We start from the raw sequence: 12990 nt of genomic DNA on the forward strand, positions 1-12990 counted from the left end.
TGATATCCCGCTTTATCACTCCCTTTAAGGAGTCTCAAAGCGGCTCACATTCTCCTTTCCCTTCCTCCCCCACAACAAACACTCTGGGAGGTGAGTGGGGCTGAGAGACTTCAGAGAAGTGGGACTGGCCCAAGGTCACCCAGCAGCTGCATGTGGAGGAGTGGGGAAGCGAACCCGGTTCACCAGATTACGAGTCCACCGCTCTTAACCACTACACCACACTGGCAAAAACATTCATTTTTAACCAGGCCTTTGGTTGATCTGTTTGACATCCTATACCCTTTTAAAATGTGGCTCTTTTCTGGGGGTGTGTTATTGGGTGGCTGTTTTTATTCTGATTATATATGTGGTGATTTTTTTCTGTGAACCGTTCTGAGACCTCCGGGTATAGGGAGGTATATAAATTCAACTAATAATAATAATAATAATAAAAGAGAAAATGGGGCTAAGTGAAAGTACCTGCTGTTAATAGTTGCCCTGTGGTGTGATTGGCAAATATATGGATACCATTAGCTGAGCTGTTTGCAAAGGCCGTTTTCAGAGATCGTTCCAGAGGTTATTGCACATTATCAGACGCCAATGATTTTGTCAAAAGGACTCACTAAAAATTGGTACAGGGATGGAGGGCTGGGCTGTTTCTTCTCTCTATGACTTGCGTAGCTGTCAACCTTCCCCCTTTTTTGTGAGGAATCCTATTCGGAATAAGGGAATTTCCATTTTTAAAAAAAGGGAAATGTTGACAGCTATGATGACTTGGCTACTAACTCGAAAGATGCGTGTGAATGGAGCAAGGCGGGGGAGGGGGGCAGCCATTCATTCATTAGCTTCCAAAGTAGTCTGAGGCTGACGTGCTGATAGTAAACAAAACCACAACAAATTCCAACAGCTCTCGCAGGGAGGATGAGTATTCCACGTAAAATAAACAAATAAACAAATATTTCCACCATATCAAAGCGGCTTGGAACTCCAGCCAACTCCAAGGCAGCAGAGATCCTGAGTAATCGCATCTGAATTTCCTGGAAAGGAAAACGCCCATTTGCAGACACAAGAAAGAGAAAACGAAACCAGCTCTCTCTCTCACACTCACTCTCTTCCTGACGACTCCGCCATGGCTGCTTCAGGGGTCCCCGTGAAGGATCTCTTCGAGGAAGCCACTTGCTCCATCTGCCTGGAGTATTTCACGGATCCAGTGATCATCCCGGAGTGCGGGCACAACTTCTGCCGAGCCTGCCTGACCCGGTACTGGGGGAAATCCGAAGGAGAGGCTTGCTGCCCTGAGTGCAGAAAAACAGTTCAGCAAAAGAACCTCATCCCCAATCGGTCGCTGGCAAATGTTGCAGAAAAAGCCAGAATGCGGGCAGAAACAAAGGAAAGGGTCTGCGAGAAGCACCAGGAGCCCCTGAAGCTGTTCTGCAAGGAGGAGAAAAGCCCCATTTGTGTGGTGTGTGACAGATCCAAGGAGCACCAAAGCCACAAGGTGGTTCCTAGAGCAGTGTTTCCCAACCTTTTTTGGGCAAAGGCACACTTGTTTCATGAAAAAAATCTCGAGGCACACCACCATTAGAAAATGTTTAAAAAATTAACTCTGTGCCTATATTGACTATATATAAAGTAACACTCTTTAATAGGAATCAAATAAACACAAAGATAGTATTTTATAATTACTTTATTATGAAATAGTAAGTAAACAGAAATATGAAAAATTATAAAATACTTTATTCAGTGCGCAACCTGGGCCTGTTTGGCTGAACACAAAGCTGATATTCTGGCTGGAATCGAAGAAAGACACACACGTAGCTCTTCGTCAACAGCTCTCAGTCTCTCTCTGTATTTAGTTTTTATAGCAATCATGCTTGAAAAGCTCAACTCACAGAGATATGTAGTGGAAAATGGGAGCAATGTCAAAATAGCTTTGTTTGCCAGAAGGGGGAACTCCTTGGCAGTTTCCAACCAAAAACTGTCCAAAGGTAGATCAGCAAATCTTAGCTTGAAACCACGATTTTGTCTCAGTTCAGTTAGTTCCTCCTGCTCCTGTAAAGTCATGTCCTTTCCACCAACTGATGCTGAGCTATAATGACTTTCTTACAGCAGCACACAAAAATTATTCTAGTTCATATAATAATAATAATAATAATAATAATAATAATAATAATAATAATAAATTATTTATACCCCACCCATCTGGCTGTCAAATCAGCCATTAATTTGTATGTGGCAGAATTGCTAGTTAGCACAAACACACCATTAAAATTGACAAGGTGCTTCCTATTCTGGAGAGTGCTTGTGCAGACCAGATTATGATACAGGTGGAGGGGCTGCCTCCCTGTTGCAAACTTTTATTCAGCAGGCACTCGCTGGCTTTGCCAGATGCTGCACCTGGCCCCTAGAAAAGACTGCCAACGTTTTTGTTTGTTTTAACCAGCCCCTAGCTCCCATGCACTTCAGCGCAGCTTGATCTGAAAGAAGTAGCTAGCGATCATATTTCTTTTTCTGTGCCAAAAAGCACCCAAACTCTCACTAGCTGCCCTTCTACAGATCCAGCTGTTATTATTTTTTTTTAAAGGAGGTTAAACCAGGCCAGGGAGGTTTCTCTATCTCCCCCCGCGCTTGTAATCTTTTACCACACTTATTTGAGAGTAAGGTCCACCGAACCTGAAGGAAAGTGACTCCGGCGCGAATACGCATAAGCGGTGGAGAATCTCGTGCGAAGGGGTCAGAGGCAAGAGACAGGGAGAGAGAAGCAGACACGCGTCCCCGCAACCGCGGGGGTGTGGGTGGCTGTGGGTGTGGCGGTGGCAGCACGGCCGCCCTTATTCCTCCAAAGCCCTCAGGGGAAGAGCTGCACCCCCCCCGCCAAACACAAGCCACTTCTCCTCCGCCCCCCCAGCTCCCGCTGCCTTTCCTGCCCCCCTCGCTCACCAGTGCCAGTTGTTGACGTTGGTGGCATCCGCGCGCTGCTCCACAATCCAGCGCGGATCTCCCTCTCCCCACTTGGCCATTAGCGCCTCGCTGAAGGACTCGCTGCTTCTGCCTCTGCCCGGCTGGCTGGCGAGCGCCCCTCGCCCTCACTCTCTCGCCGCGCCTGGAAGCTACTAGAAGCGCCGCCAGCAGCCGCGCCGCTTCCCAGCTTCCGGCAGCCGCCGGAGAGCTTCCTTCCGTTGCTCCCGCCGCATCCGCTGCCGCTCCTTACTCCCCCAGTACCATAGAGGGTGAGATCTATAAGCGTAACATACAACTCGCCCGCCTCCCTCCCACGGCACACCAGGCAACGTCTCGCGGCACACTAGTGTGCCGCGGAACACTGGTTGGGAAACACTGGACTAGATGCCTGATTTTGGCCCACTCTTCTCTTCTTTCAACCTCTTTGCTGCAGAAACAAACAGGTGCAGAGAGGGAAAAGATGGTGGCTGAGTTCAGGCGACTGCGCCAGTTTCTGGAAGAACAAGAGAAACGTATTCTGGCCCAGATGGCAGAAGTGGAGAAGGAGATTGCAGCCCAAAGGGAGGAGCAGCTGGCCAGACTCTCCAGAGAACTCTCCTCTTTTGAACACACCATCCGGGAGATGGAGGAGAAGCTTCAGGAACCAGCGAGGGAACTCCTGCAGGTCAGGCCTCATCCTGATGCGAGAGGGTGGAGTGTGCTGCTTCATAGTACAAGCAGGAGGATAACATGTCTTAGCCCCCACCCCCCCAAAAGCTGCTGCAAGGAAAAGAATTGGTACATGATGGGTGAAAGGCCTGGGGTGGTCACAAAAGGGGATCTGCGAGATCAAACCACAGGTCCCTTCACTCTAGTATCGTGTTCTCACACTGGCCAACCAGAGGTCTCTGGGAAGCCTTAAAAACCAGTAGCTCTGTTGAAAAGCATGGGGGAGAGGACAGAACCCTGAGGCACCCCACAAGTGAGAGCCCAGGGGTCTGAACACTCATCCCCCACCACCACTTTCAGGACACGGCCCAGGAGGAAGGAGCGGAATCACTGTATAACAGGGCCCCCACCTCCCAGCCCCACTTATTATGAATTTTATGTTTTTATATAGTGATTTTATCTTGTCAACCGCCCAGAGGCCTGCAGTTAAAGGGTGGTATACAAAATTGATGATAATAATAACAAACTGATCACAGTGCTCTGTGCAAAACTGACTCCACTGAAATCTTTCTTTCTTTCTTTCTTTCTTTCTTTCTTTCTTTCTTTCTTTCTTTCTTTCCCTTGCTCCAGGATATTGGAAGCTTCTTGCAAAGGTAAGTGATGAAAAACCCCTGATGCTAGGAACATTCTTTAACAGGTGAGAAACTCACAGTCCACTCCCTCCTTCCAGAGATAGTTTAGGACACCATTGTCATTCACAAAATGACAGACAAAAATAGGGACACGTTTTCGTCGTCATTTGTATCTATTGGTCTCATGTACAACCATGGGAAGGAAACCGTTCCTCATTCCTCTCCATTGCATATTTCTGAAGGCTCTTCTCTGTGACGGATTCATTTACTCTGCGATACTCAAAGGGGAGACATTCCAAAGGGGCTTGTAAATATCTTCACTATAAGTTTTTCTTAAATATCCAGTGTATTCCAAGCTCCTGCAGTTTCTTCCGCAGACATAAGACCATGAAATAGGGCCCTCCTGGATCAGGCCGGTGGGCCATCATGGCCAGCATCCTGTTTTCACAGTGCCTAACCAGATGCCAGGATCTGAGCCCCCGAGGACACTTCCCTTCCTGTGGTTTCAGCAGAGGGCCCACTGCCTTTGACCCAGCCATCGTGAAGAGTAGCCGCTGAGAGCCTTGTCTCCCAGACATATTCAAACACTCATGAATTTTGAAAATCTTCCATGTTTAGAAAATGCTGCTTTAATTTATTTTCTTTTTAAAAAAAATAATTTGCATATATCAGCTTCTTTACCTTCAATCTCATATTCATATATTAGCTTCAACATGTTTTGGAAGCAGTTGTGTGTCGGTTTTCCTTCAGCTTGTTAGGAGATCTCTAGATGCTCCCAAGCCATCATGCCTTTATCATCAGGATGAGACACCTGTCTTGTCAGAAAGCTACTTTCACTGGACGGCTGGTGGTCTGACTTTGTTCTTCTCCTTCCAGGTCTCAGGCAAAGCAGAAATTTAAGGACCCCCCTGGGGCTTTTCCTCTTGCCCTGAAGTGGAGGATCTGGGACTTCTGTGATATGAATCCCTTCCTGGAAGCTGTCATGAAGAAATTCAGAGGTAGTAAAGAAGGGCTGAAATATTTTATACTGGATGTTTAGAAGTGTTCATGACAGGCTCCAGGTCATACGAAATATTAGCCATGCCAGCAAAATGGAAGCTTTATTTATTTATTCTCTTTCAATGTCTAGTGGCCATACTTTCATATGCAGAAGTCGCAACTTATGCTGCTTTTACTTCTGCAATTACAGCTTTACGCGGAACGCTAAATAGGCGTCCGAGGCTGATTGTAAATCTTCAGCTAATTACGACTTGTGTGCTGTGTTATCAAGATGGCAGCCTGAGCTCCTGACATCTCCTGAAGGTTGTTGCTGATGGGAAGATCTTCTGGGGGTCCTGTTCCTCTTCTAAGGTCTGAGCAGGCGTGAATCTTGACATTGCCCTGCCCTGGCTTACGCAGGGATAGTCAGCATGGCGGATTTCAGATAGTTTTAAATTACAGTCTCATGAGTTCGTATTGTCGTTACTAGATTAGTAATCAAGACAGTGGCATGATGCTAAAACTCTGTTCCCTTTTCTCTTCCAGACACTATGGAATATGGACTTGAGCTGCGAAAAGGTAAATTTCAGGTTTTAAAGGAGGCACAATTTCAGGAGTGATTGAATCTGCTTCTCAAAAGACCAGACTACTGTGGATCTCCCATCTGTCACCACCCAGTCCCCGTTTCCACTTTCCATGTCTCCTATGCAGGTTTTTGTCACTTTCAGGAAGTGATAAATTGTACCCAGGGTGTTATACTCCTCCGATTTTATTGTCAGTGAGAAGTGTTGGTGCTTTGCTGGCACCAGTCGTCCTCCGGACATCCAGGCGCAACATATATCCGAAAATACATGCATGTAGTCATTAGCAGAGTTAGCCTAAGCTAAGACCAGGGCAATGTAGCATCAGGGTTTAGTGATTTATTTACAAGATCAAAACAAAGAACAGAACCATTATGGTGTGTCTCTTCTCCTCCGAGAGAGAGCAACAAACAGACAGGAAACAAAGGACGGAATTAGGAAGTCATAGGACTATCTTCCGTTTCTCACGCTTCCAAAGAATGGAATGTCAACACACAGAGCATGTGGTCTAGTAGTCACACACACACTGCAGCATGGGTGAGAATGAAACCACTGACACAAAGAGGTTTCCTTTTGGAGGTTTATGGCATTTCATCCTTTTTGAGTTTTTTTATTTGCCAATATCAACAGATTGACAGAGCTTAAACATTCACAACAGGCAAGTCCACAGTTTGGCATCAGAGAGAGGCAGCCAGGACCACCAACATGCTGTCACCTGACAGAGCCCAAACTCCACTCCCTTTGTCTCCTCCTCTGCCATACACTCAAACGTTAGTTTTTATTATTGACAGACTCCTAATAACATTGGGACGCGGGTGGCGCTGTGGGTTAAACCACAGAGCCTAGGGCTTGCCGATCAGAAAGTCGGCGGTTCGAATCCCCGCGACGGGGTGAGCTCCCGTTGCTCGGTCCCTGCTCCTGCCATCCTAGCAGTTTGAAAGCACGTCAAAGTGCAAGTAGATAAATAGGTACCGCTCCGGCGGGAAGGTAAACGGTGTTTCTGTGCGTTGCTCTGGTTCGCCAGAAGCGACTTAGTCATGCTGGCCACATGACCCGGAAGCTGTACACCGACCCCCTCAGCCAGTAAAGCGAGATGAGCACCACAACCCCAGAGTCAGCCACGACTGGACCTAATGGTCAGGGGTCCCTTTACCTTTACCTAATAACATTGTCTTTAGCTAGGACTTTTTTTCCTGCTTGTGTGGTGGTGGTGGGGACATGCCTCCAGTCACCTTCTAGCTAATTCTTTGTTATTTAGCCAGAAATCTCTGTAGCAACAATAACGTGGCAACATTTCCAAGCCTCTTTTTTTGTATGTGAGGAACAGAGATGAGAAAGATGAGTCATATCAATCTGGTCTGGGGAGCCAGGATGGTGTCTCTGTATTGAAGGTGACGTGTGGGAATGACACTTCCTAGGTGTTACTGGGCTTGGCTTTAATTTGTTGTTGTTTAGTCGTTTAGTCATGTCCGACTCTTCATGGCCCCATGGACCAGAGCACGCCAGGCACTCCTGTCTTCCACTGCCTCCCGGAGTTTGGTCAAACTCATGCTGGTAGCTTCGAGAACACTGTCCAACCATCTTGTCCTCTGTCATCCCCTTCTCTTTGTGCCCTCCATCTTTCCCAACATCAGGGTCTTTTCCAGGGAGTCTTCTCTTCTCATAAGGTGGCCAAAGTACAGTGGTGCCTCGCAAGACGAAAATAATCCATTCCGCGAGTCTCTTCGTCTAGCGGTTTTTTCGTCTTGTGAAGCAACCCTATTAGCGGCTTAGCGGATTAACGCTATTAGCGGCTTAGCGGCTATTAAAGGCTTAGTGGCTTAGTGGCTAAAAGGATATTAGCGGCTTAGCGGCTTAGAAAAGGGGGGGGGAGCAAAAAAAATCGTAAGACTCGCAAGACGTTTCGTCTTGCGAAGCAAGCCCATAGGGAAATTTGTCTTGCGAAGCGCATCGAAAAACGGAAAACCCTTTCGTCTAGCGGGTTTTTCGTCTTGCGAGGCATTCGTCTTGCGGTGCACCACTGTATTGGAGCCTCAGCTTCACGATCTGTCCTTCCAGTGAGCACTCAGGGCTGATCTCCTTCAGAATGGATAGGTTTGATCTTCTTGCAGTCCATGGGACTCTCAAGAGTCTCCTCCAGCACCATAATTCAAAAGCATCGATTCTTCGGCGATCAGCCTTCTTTATGGTCCAGCTCTCACTTCCATACATCACTACTGGGAAAACCATAGCTTTAACTGTATGGACCTTTGTTGGCAAGGTGATGTGTCTGCCTTTTAAGATGCTGTCTAGGTTTGCCATTGCTTTTCTCCCAAGAAGCAAGCGTCTTTTAATTTCGTGGCTGCTGTCACCATCTGCAGTGATCATGGAGCTCAAGAAAGTAAAATCTCTTACTGCCTCCATTTCTTCCCCTTCTATTTGCCAGGAGGTGATGGGACCAGTGGCCATGATCTTAGTTTTTCTGATGTTGAGCTTCAGACCATATTTTGCGCTCTCCTCTTTCACCCTCATTAAGAGGTTCTTTCATTCGTCCTCACTTTCTGCCATCTAGGTTATGTCATCTGCATATCTGAGGTTGTTGATATTTCTTTCAGCAATCTTAATTCCAGTTTGGGATTCATCCAGTCCAGTCTTTTGCATGATGAATTATTCATATAAGTTAAATAAGCAGGGACAATATACAGCCTTGTCATACTCCTTTCCCAATTTTGAACTTGTCTCTCCTTGCTATTTTTTTGGAAATCTGCATTCAATTTCCTGTATCTTTCACTATCTCCCTCACATTTTGCCTGCCTTTTCTCTCCCGCTATTTGTAAAGCCTCATTGGACAGCCACTTTGCTTTCTTGCATTTCCTTTTCATTGGGATGGTTTTCGTTGCTGCCTCCTGTATAATGTTACGAGCCTCCATCCATAGTTCTTCAGGCACTCTGTCCACCAAATCTGAATCCTTAAACCTGATCCTCACTTCCACTGTGTATTCATAAGGGATTTGATTTAGATTGTATCTTGCTGTGGTTTTCCCTACTCTCTTCAGTTTAGGATTGAATTTTGCTATAAGAAGCTGATGATCTGAGCCACAGTCAGCTCCAGGTCTTGTTTTTGCTGACTGTATAGAGCTTCTCCATCTTTGGCTGCAGAGAATATAATCAATCTGATTTTGATGCTTCCCATCTGGTGATGTCCATGTGTAGAGTCGTCTCTTGTGTTGTTGGAAAAGAGTTTTTGTGGTCACCAGCTTGTTCTCTTGACAACTCTATTAGCCTTTGTCCTGCTTTGTTTTGAACTCCAAGGCCAAATTTACCAGTTGTTCCTTTAATCTCTTGACTCCCTGCTTTAGATTTCCAATCTCCTATAATGAGAAGACCATCTTTCTTTGGTGTCATTTCTAGAAGGTGTTGTAAGTCTTCATTGAATTGGCCAATTGCAGTTTCTTCATCACTGGTAGTTGGTACGTAAACCTGGATTATTATGATGTTAAAAGGTCTGCCTTGGATTCGTATTGAGATCATTATATCATTTTTGAGATTGCATCCCAGTACAGCTTTCGCCACTCTTTTGTTGACTATGAGGGCCACTCCATTTCTTCTACGGGATTCTTGCCCACAGTAGTAGATACTATGATCATCCGAACTGAATTCATCCATTTTAGTTCACTGATGCCCAGGATGTCAATATTTATTCTTGCCATCTCATTTTTGACCACCTCCAGCTTACCAAGGTTCATGGTTCTTACATTCCAGGTTCCTATGCAATATTTTTCTTTACAGCATTGGGCTTTCCTTTCACTTCCAGGCATATCCGCAACTGAGCGTCCTTTCGGCTTTGCCCAGCCGCTTCATCAGCTCTGAATCTACTTGTACTTGCCCTCCGCTCTTCCCCAGTAGCATGTTGGACGCCTTCCGACCTGAGGGGCTCATCTTCCAGCGTCATATGTTTTATATGCCTGTTGTCTTTCTCCATGGAGTTTTCTTGGCAGGGATACGGGAGTGGCTTGCCGGTTCCTCCTCCAGGTGGATCACGTTTGGTCAAAACTCTCCACTATGACCTGTCCATCTTGGGTGGCCCTGCAAGGCATAGCTCATAGCTTCTCTGAGTTCTTCAAGCCCCTTCACCATGACAAGGCAGTGATCGCTTTAATAAAGTTATTTAAGTAGTTTTAAAAAGTCTATCTCAACCTTTATCCTGGGGTTGGGTTGCAACAGTAAATGCATTAAAACAAGTCATAGCAAAAGGAAGCAATGAATATCAACAATGTAATAGATGTCAATTTAAAAGACAGAACCAGTGCTTTTTTCTGGGAGGATGCTAAACATTTTTGTGAATCTTTGTACTTTTGTCTATTTACTGTATTTATTTTTTCCGATTTGAACTATAAAATGGTGGTTTTCTTGAGTCAAATTGAGAGTACCTCTAAACATTATTTTTTTAAAATAAAAAACAGCACTGGGTAGAACTATCAATTTTCTGTATCACTCTAACCAAACCACAAGAGATAATCAAGTTTGTTCTTGATTGACCACTCATGTCAAGAATCCTGAGCAGGACATTTTAGACAGGAGTATCAATCAGAGCACATAAATACATTTTTATGTATTATTGTCCTTTTTATAAACTACCTAGAAAGATGGGGTAGAACATACTTTAAATATGTAACTGAAGCTGGAATCGTGGTTACAAGGAAGGTGAGAGCACCTGCTGCCAGATTTACCTGGCATATCAAGCGTGGTCTGCCATGTGATGTGAGGTAAAAGATTGATGTGAATTAGGGAATCACTGCTTGGACTCCCTTCTGCCATGAACTGTGGGGGTGGGGTGGCCTTAGACAAGCCACTGTCTCTCAGCCTCAGTCCTCCGCTCTGAAAAATGGGCATACTAAGATTGACTTAACTTACAGGGTCGTTGCAAGGGATCTATGTAGATAATGTGTGTTAAGTACTTTGAACACTTGAAAGAACTGCAAATGTTTCAAGAATCCTTATTAAGAACTTGATGAACATTCCTCTCTCGAATGCAGAGCCATGGAGTCCCTGTTCATTTCAGAGGGGATGCTATTTCTGTCACGTGCCTAAAGAAAAGTCAGCTTCCCTGTTGACGTCGTTTCTCTTCTCTTTCCTCCTCTGCCCCCACAGAAAACATAACTTTGGATCCAGACACAGCAAATCCCCGCCTCATCCTGTCTGAGGATCGAAAGAGTGTGAGACAGGGAGACGTCTATCAAGACCTGCCAGACAACCCTGAGAGATTTGACAGATATACCTATGTGCTGGGATGTGAGGGTTTCACAGCAGGCAGACATTTCTGGGAGGTCACTGTGGGAGGAGAGGAGGGGTGGTGGGTGGGGGTGGCCAGAAAGTCTGTGAAGAGGAAGGGTGCTTTCACTTCTGGACCTATGGAAGGGATCTGGGTTTTTGGGAAGAAGAGTGGTATGTACAAGTTTTTCTACCGCCATGTTCTGCTGCACCTCAAGAGGATCCGAGTGGCCCTGAATTGTGAAGGGAGACGGGTGTCCTTTTACGATGCTGATACAGCAGCCCTTCTCCGCTCATTTCCAGCAGCCTCCTTCTCAGGAGAGACCCTGCTGCCCTTCTTTTATGTGTCTGCCAAAGGTCACCTGACAATCTCTGAGGGTAGAGACAGACAAGGTTCCAGGTTCGCTGCTGAATATGCTTCTCTGTGCCACCTGTCCTAAATCAGCAGAGCGATGCGCAACATCAAAGCGCTTCAGGAGCTCTGACCCAGACAACGAAGGCAGTAACTCACAGATTCAGTTAATTACAGACAGAAGTATTTTACGATCGGGTCATAAAAGCTTAATGGTTCCTATTATAAGAATTTTAAGGTCATATATAAAAAAATTAAATGTTCATAACTGTATATATAAACCACATGTCTGAAACCCCACAGATCAGGTCCTGAACAAATTGACCTCAAATATTTCTCTCTCTTTCCTCACAAACCCACATTCAAGATATGAACAGTGTGTGAGCCTGTGACCTGTGAGCTAGATTCAGGAATTAAGTAGTTATAATAACAAAAGAGTGGCCAAAACCAAGATAATGCAATCAGGTAACTTGCCAGACAGGAGATAAACAACGCACTCAGATTTCTGTTGTAGACCGCCTCTTCTGTGATGTAGGTATGATGTGTCTGGGGGGGTTGGTCTTGGACTCCAGGGTGGGCAATTTAAAATGTCTATATAAGGGTGGGCACACCTTTGTTTGGGGTCCTCCTCCTTTCCTGCATGTGAGGGGAGCACCCTGTTGCAACAGCTTTAATAAAGATCAGGCTTACTAGCTGCTTTGCTTCTCAATATTCTCTGGTTGGTCTCTGTTATTTTCTCCTACCAATAGAGAACCTACAAAAGGACTCTATAAGGGCTCTTGGGTACCCCATAAGGCAAAAGGAGCAGGTTTTTTTTACTTATATCAGTTCCCATTTACAGAGTTCATCTGCCAAAGTGTTTCTTCCTTAGAGTTTTCTGGGCTTTGCTTTTTGCAACCCACAATGCCCTGCTCTTCCCCCTCTGTCAGCTTGCCAGATCAATGCAGACTAAACACAGTTTTCATACAGTTGCTGTAAGAACAGAAGCAGCTCCTCTCACAGATGTGGCTTTTACTAAAGAAAAACTTCCAGCCTTCTGGAAGCTCCTTGCAGTATCCGAAATCTTCTGGAATCTTCAATAACTTTCAGTTAGTTCTGGAACGAATGAAAGCTCTCCCTCGCCCCAACCACTCATCACCACACAGTCCTCAAGTGTTGTCTCCCCCCCCCCCCCCAGAAGTAGAACAGTGTTTGCAGGACAGTGATTGGCCAGACTTCCTGCCAGTCATGATGCCAAGTCTACCTTCTCAGGCCAGGTTGGTAAACGGCACTGATTGGTTGGCTCTCCTGCCAGGCCTGAAACCTGCCTGTTGTCTCCCCCACATGCTTTCCCTTGAGAACCAGCTGCTTCAGGGGGAAATAAGCAGACTAATACTTAAAACAGCAACAACCCTGCTTTTATTCCGGTTCCAATACTGTTCTTTCTCCAGCCTCCCAAAAGAGAGTCGAGTCTGACACAGCTTTATGAAGATGAGATCGTAACCTTACTGGCCTTACATTGCTCATTCGGTAAAGCTCTTAATATTAGGGTTGTGTGTTCGAGCCCCACATTGGGCAAAAGATTCCTGCATTGCAGGGGGTTGGACTAGATGACCCTTGTTGTTGTTGT

The 12990-nt window shown here is 45.7% G+C and overlaps 1 pseudogene across 1 annotated transcript; it reads left to right on the forward strand.

Annotated features, from left to right (window-relative positions):
- The first annotated feature begins 741 nt into the window (after positions 1–741).
- On the forward strand, positions 742–12092 carry LOC310838095 (E3 ubiquitin-protein ligase TRIM11-like; annotated as a pseudogene). The gene is made up of 6 exons (XR_014568665.1): positions 742–1549; positions 3325–3604; positions 4219–4241; positions 5097–5218; positions 5745–5777; positions 10910–12092. The product of XR_014568665.1 is annotated as an E3 ubiquitin-protein ligase TRIM11-like (transcript).
- The last annotated feature ends 898 nt before the right edge of the window (positions 12093–12990 follow it).

The sequence above is a fragment of the Podarcis gaigeae genome (genome assembly GCF_964106915.1).
Source record: "Podarcis gaigeae genome assembly, chromosome: 2".
NCBI lineage: Eukaryota > Metazoa > Chordata > Lepidosauria > Squamata > Lacertidae > Podarcis > Podarcis gaigeae.